Source organism: Enoplosus armatus, chromosome 17, assembly GCF_043641665.1.
Source record: "Enoplosus armatus isolate fEnoArm2 chromosome 17, fEnoArm2.hap1, whole genome shotgun sequence".
NCBI classification, from domain to species: Eukaryota; Metazoa; Chordata; class Actinopteri; order Centrarchiformes; family Enoplosidae; genus Enoplosus; species Enoplosus armatus.
In genome coordinates, this window is record NC_092196.1 from 17,384,302 (window position 1) to 17,391,511 (window position 7,210).

Consider the following 7,210-nt stretch of genomic DNA (forward strand, 5'->3'; position numbering starts at 1 on the left):
TGAGACAATGTCTCAAACTTCTGCTTTACACATGTTGTCTTCCCTTGAGCGCGCTGAGTTTCAGGTAACATCCAAGGTCGGAGTCAGACGAGAAGGAGGAAACCAGCGGAGCCAGTCAGAAGACAGGACAATGCCCGTGCACATTCTTTCGTCCGTACTTGTTTAAATACACTGGATCAGGGAAATATAGTTTATCAGACTGTGGACTGAACAACATTGTTGTTGGTTAGGGAGAGGCACATCTGATCCAGAGTTCTGTAATTGCTCATTGTTTGCTGAAAAGATTCACTGAAGAGTTTGAACTAAATTCTTCGGTGTGGACAATCACTCATTTCTTGGTCTTTTAAGGATTCTGAATACTGTACTCACCCCGTGGGGGTGAGAGTTTTTCTGCCAACAGCACCAACAGAAAAACTCCTTCAATTTGGTGACCCCGACATGATTCTTAACTGACCAGCAGCGACTGGACAACAAGCGCGGGAGGCAGGTGAACACTGTGGAGGAGAAAAGGGGATCCCAACTCAAAAGGTAAGCACCACCTTTTTAACAAAAGTGTGCATATTGGACAGTACTAAATTATCCTCCAGCACGTAGTTCATTCTTCCTCCTGCTAGTATTTAAAAAGGTGTAATCAAAGGAGCAAGCAGTGAGCAAAAAGGTACATAACGTAGACAATTCAGAGGAGGTTTTGGACCTATAATTCCTGAAAAGTCTAGTGTTATTGTTGCATGCACACGGGTTCAACGTAGTAGGGGGCTTCGGGCCTTAAAAGCCTACACGTAGGTGGTTCTCGTAGGGGGCTTCGGGCCTTAAAAGCCTATGGGACTGGCATTTTGTGTTTGTATTCCTGTTCTCGTAGGGGGCTTCGGGCCTTAAAAGCCTATGGGACTGGCATTTTGTGTTTGTATTCCTGTTCTCGTAGGGGGCTTCAGGCCTTAAAAGCCTACGAGACTGGCATTTTGTTTTTTAAAAGTTTTAAAGAGTACCGGGAGCACTGAGTGTTTAAACATAAGTGTTGTGTTAAGGGAACTGTCGGGTGGGCCTGGTGTATGTTAATCATTACACATATCACCAAGAAGGTAAAGTATTGGGGTGGTTTGGATGGACAACTATTTCATGAATTAAAAGATCGGGATACTGTGTGAATCTTAAACACCCAGTGGGAGACCGCAGTTTCTCTCTATGAGGATCTGTAGAAGATTGTCTCTCAGCAGCCCCGATTGACCTACAGGAGTAATTCATGAGATATTTCCATGTGTAAAGTACATTAATTAATTTGCAAATACATAATTAAAGGATTGATCTATAAACATGGAAGGTGAATTTGATCGTGAGAAAGCAGAGTTTGATATTCCCACATTGAAGAAAGACTCAGGAGTGCCTGGGACTTGGGGAAAGAAGTTGGAAGTAGTAAAACATAATGTGCTAGTGTGTCAGCCAGAGAAGAAAGGAGGGAAAATCTTAATCTTAAAACAGTTAGAGGACTGGTATGGAACAAAACGACAGCTTGGCTGGTTTCCACATGATGACTTTAAAGAAGACATAAAAAAGACTCTCCAGACACGACTGACACAGCTATGTGGTCCAACAGAAAGAATTAAGACCCTAATCAACCTCCAACAAAATACAAACCATTCTCACTGGGTGACATGACGGCCCTAGTGAATCAGCTGCCTCCCCTGAGGGACGGAGCTCAGCCTTGGTTAAATAAAGTTTCACAATTCACACAGGGACAAACAATTGCCATGGGGGATATGAGAGGGCTCCTTGGTCACTCATGCGGCTCTTGGGAAAGTGATGCTATAGAACGACAGGCAAAGACACAGCTAATTCCAGACAGCTCTCCCTTCAGCCAGTACGCCACTAGATTTGGAGATGCGATTAGAGCACGGTTCCCTGTCCCTGCACATAAGAGACATAATCTCATCTTCCACCCTCAGCCAGGTGAATTAGCCTCCGTGTTTTTAAGTAGGTGTACCCAAGAGTGGCTAGATAACATTGGAGAACATCCCTCTCGTGGAAGTGAATACCTATTTAGGCAGGCAGTGCTGCAAAATTGTGATGAGGAGATAAGAGCTAGAATGTCAGACAACCCTGATCTTCCAGGGGCCGACTCTACTGTATGGGACAGGCATTTCATACATCATATGGATGTGCACACCCAAAAGCAGAAAAAAAGAGAGGGTGAAGTAGAGGAGCTCAAAGGCCAGCTTTTGAAACTACAGCTCCAGCAGGCCAGAGATCAGGCGTCAGATAAGAAAGCTAGTGCTAAGCAACATAAGCAAATGCTGCAGATGGCTTCCACAGAGGTGGCTGCCGCCCCGGCTTCTCCTCCACCCCCAACTCCACCCCCACTCCCCCTAATCCATATCCTTACTACCCCGTACACATCCCAGTACCAGTACTCACGACAGGTCAGATGTTCCAGGGCACAGGAAACCAGGGAGGGAATAATCAAAATAATGGACAGAAACAGGGAGGGAGGAAAGGAAATAGGGGGGGAGGAGGCGGGGGACAGAGGAACAGGGGATGTTTTATTTGTGGAGCAATTGATCATTGGGTCAAAGATTGCCCTTATAATAGCTATGGTCAGCAGCAGGGAGGAAGCGGTGGTCCCCTAGGGGGGCCAGCTTTCAACCCACCCCAACAGGCACCCAATCCACATATGGCTCCAGGAGGATGGTCAGCACATCCTGGTGGGTGGGGGCAGTTCCCACAGCAGCCATAGGGATGCCCAACAGAAGGGGAATTGCAGGGCTTGGCAGCTCCCTGTTTTTCTCTGAAGGTGAATGGGAAAACAAAATGGGTCATGATGGACACAGGAGCTCGCTATTCAACCTTGAGTGATCCACCTTGCAGACTCTCACCAAAACTGCCTTTCACGGAGGAAACTGTTGTGACTGTGGGAAATCAAACGCTGAGACACTCTTTTGTCTACACCCCTGACTGTCCCGTGAATTTGATGGGAAGAGACTTGTTGGTTCGCCTGGGGGTTGCAGTGATATGTGCACCACAGGGAACATCCCTACATTTTCCTGACGGAACTGTGATCACCTGTGACTCTTCTTGTGACATATCGGGTAAACAAATGCCCTTGGGGGCCTCAGCTCCATATACTGCTGCTGAACCACCAGCTGACATATATTGGGTACTGTTAAATACAGAAAATAATCCCTTGATAGACCAATTTGATTTATGGGCTCCATGGATTTACTCTCTCGCCTCCTACCACCCTGTTCCCGACCCTCCCCATTGTACTCTGTATTATGACAGGAATGAAGATTGGATATATAAAGCTCAATTTGAGGAGAAGGTGGAGGGTGATATTTGGACCCTCCATGTAGAGGGCATATATGTGGGCCAGGAAGGAGTGGCAGCAATAGTTATACTTCCCGAGGACAGGAAATCTTGGTATGAAATGTCAAACACTGCCACCCCACACATATCTTTGGCCTTGCATGCTGGGCATCAGGATAAAGAGTTGGGTCCCATGGTTAAGAAAGCACTCACACTCACAGATTGGCAGCCCACACAAATACCTAGGGTGTTTATCTCCCCATCCACTCACATGTACCGTATCCAATATCAAACAGACCTTAATGGCATATGTCAGCATGAAACTCTCACCAGGCATCATGGTAGAGAACGCACTGACGGGGATGGGACGCAGGAAATGCTCCAGACCCTACCTGACTCACTGTGGTCATCTGGACCCTTTGATGTTGGTTTTTGTAAAAATGTGAATCCTGTCACTTTTTCCGTCCAACCTATAGCAACCCCTATTTGGCAACCACAGTATAAACATAAACAGGAGGCCACGGATGGTATTAAGCCCACCATAGAAGGCCTGTTACAGGCCGGGGTGTTGAGACCGGCACAGTCACAGTGGAACACCCCCATCTTACCTGTTAAAAAACCGTCTGGCACATATAGAATGGCTCATGATCTTAGAGCTATTAATCGTATTATTACCTCCCCCGTTACCCCTGTCCCCAACCCCCATGCTGCTCTTGCTATGCTGGATACTTTACACCAGTTCTTTTCCTGTATTGATCTGGCAAATGCTTTTTTCTGTCTTCCCCTGGCTCCACACCTGCAGGACATGTTCTCTTTCACATATGGGGGGCGGAGACTGACGTATACGCGCATGCCACAAGGATTCTTACTTTCCCCCTCCATTTTTAACGACATTTTGCGTGCTCAGCTTGCTGACCTTGATATACCAGACGGCTGTCTGGTGGTCCAATACGTTGATGATATTTTAGTAGCATGTCCATCCCCTCATACATGTCTACAGCTCACCTGCTCCATCCTAATGCGTCTGCATACATGTGGCTATAAAGTGTCTAAAACTAAGTTACAGTGCTGTAGAGCTTCTGTTACTTTCCTGGGGAGAGAGGTCTCCGGTACAGGTGCTGATATCTCTGCATTACACAAAGACTCGATTTTAAATCACCCACGGCCAGAAACAGTTAAGGATATGCTTTCCTTTTTGGGTCTTACGGGATACTCCAGACATTTTGTGCCTGATTATGCAGGTAGGACTGAGTCTCTGCGTGCACTGGTTAAAACTCAGGGGTGCCGCAATCTCAGTGCCAAGTTGGATTGGACGGTGGAAGCCGATTCAGATTTTATTTGTCTCAAACAGGATCTGTCACAGGCCACATCTTTGGCGCCCCCTGATTACACTCAACCGTTTTTTCTTGATGTTTCTGAGAGACAGGCGTCTGCATATGGTGTTCTCTATCAGAAACAAAGGGGGAATAGGAGAGTGTTGATATATTGTAGTGTACTGTTTGATGTGCAGGAAAAAAGAGCCGCCCCCTGTGTCAGATATGCAGCAGCAGTTGCTAAATTGACAGAAAAAATCGCACACGTAGTCATGCATTACCCACTGATAATCTTAACCTCGCATGCCACAGTTGCATTTGTGACATCCTCTGCATTTACACTGACACCATTGAGACAGAGCAGGATTCTCAAAGTGTTAACACAACCACACATAACATTTGTACATGAAGGTATCAACATGGCAGAACAAATCTTGGAAGGGACACCACATTGTTGTATAACAGCTACACAGGACAAGACCAAGGTGAGGGCTGATTTGAGTGAAACACCTTTGACAAACCCTGAAGTGGAAATGTACACAGATGGCTGTTGTTTTAGACATCCAGACCATGGGTTACAAGCAGGATATGCTGTGGTAGAGTTAGGGACAGGTGAGACGCTCAGAACAATCAAACAGGACCAGATGACAGGAAGTGTGTCAGCACAGAAAGCAGAATTAAGAGCAGTCATAGCAGCGTTAGAATTGTCACAGGAGAAAAGTGTAAATATTTATACCGATTCAGCTTATGTACATAATGCAGTTCACAGGGATTTAACAGGCTGGATACAGGCAGGTTTCATGACAAGTGGAGGGAAAAGCATGGCTCATGAAAAAATGATGAGGGAATTAGCGGAAGCCTTACAACTCCCTAAACAGGTGGCAATAATGAAAGTCAAAGGACACAGCACTCTAGACGATAGAGAAGCCAAAGGAAATGATGCAGCTGATCAAGCAGCAAAACAGGCAGCAGGATACACTGTAAATATGTTAATGCTAGCCACAGACACACAGATCGCTGATGATGTAAATATGGAAACAGTCAAAACAGCACAAGAGACTGTATCAGAGGAAATAAAGACTCAGTGGAAGTCAAAAGGGGGACAGCAAAACAGCCAAGGAATATGGCATGTAAATAGTCAGGTGATAACGCCCCCTCGGTGGCTACACAGCATGTTGACACAGACTCATGGACCTGACCACAGGAGCATTGGACAAATGACACATGACTTACGACACTGGTGGATTGATGGCAAAAATGCTATAATCAAAAACTTTGGTAAAGACTGTTTAGTATGTCAAACCTGTAATGTAAGACCAGCCCTTAGAGTAGAGGCTGGCAAGTATCCAGAACCAGCTGCACCAGGCCAGGAAATCACTATTGATTTCACAGACATGTTAAACCGTGAGGGTGGGAAATGCTATATGTTGGTGATTGTGGACTCCTTCTCAAGGTGGGTTGAGGCCTATCCCACTGTGAGGGAGGACGCCACATCAGTGATAAAATGTTTGATAAACCATTACATTCCGACTCACGGTTTTCCCAGACTAATTCGCTCTGATAATGGAACACACTTCAAAAACAAAGACCTGGAGAAAGTTGAAAAAGCATTGGGATTGAAACACAAATATGGGACCATATATCACCCTCAGTCTCAAGGTAAAGTGGAAAGGATGAATCAGACATTAAAAAACAAGTTACTGAAAATTGTAATGTCATACAAACTTAAGTGGCCAGAGGCCCTGCCTTTGGTCCTCCTGGGAGTGAGAGCTGCAGTAAATAGGGAGACTAGTTTGACTCCTTTTGAGCTACATCATGGCAGAGAAATACCTGGTCCAACTCACTCCCTGAAAGAAATCTCTAATGTGGGTTATAAGCCATATTATGTGAAAATAAACGCTCTGGTGTCAGAATTCTCCATCCCCACAGATCTACCAACAGGAGAGGGCCTCTCCACGCGGGGACAAGAGCCAGAGCCAGGACCGGAAGGACCTCCAGAGTTCCTGTATCTGAAGGCCATAAAAAGAAAGTGGAGTGAACCACGGTGGACAGGACCGTTCAAAGTGACAGCCAGAACGCAGGCTGCAGTAAAACTGGCTGGGAAGGGTAACAACTGGTATCACCTCTCTCAGTGCGCCAGGAGCGCCACTGGACAGGAGAAGGAAGCAGAGAGGAACTAAAAAAAAGAGAGCATTTTAATCACGAGTGTATAACTGAGTTCTATAATTCATATGTTTCTTTTGTTTTGTGTGTGTATGTTTAAAACAGAAACCGGGGCCACTCGTCTGGGGGACAGGAAATCCGGGTGAGCGTGCTGGGGCCGAGGTAAAAGGGGGTCTGCAATAGGGACCATCATGCAGTCCATCACGTATTTTATTTGGTTGTGGGGGCTCCTCTTGGCAATTGCACTCTGGGTGACCGTTGTGGATATACAGAGGGGAGGAGAACCGCCTGCTGGGGAAGCAGAGAATGACACCAACAGCACGTCAGTGCACGGGGTAAGAACTAAACGATCACCATCTCCACCCAAACCAATTGATTATTGTCTGAAGACTTATGGAGGAATAGAAATAAACTACACCAAGGGGGCAATTACTGGA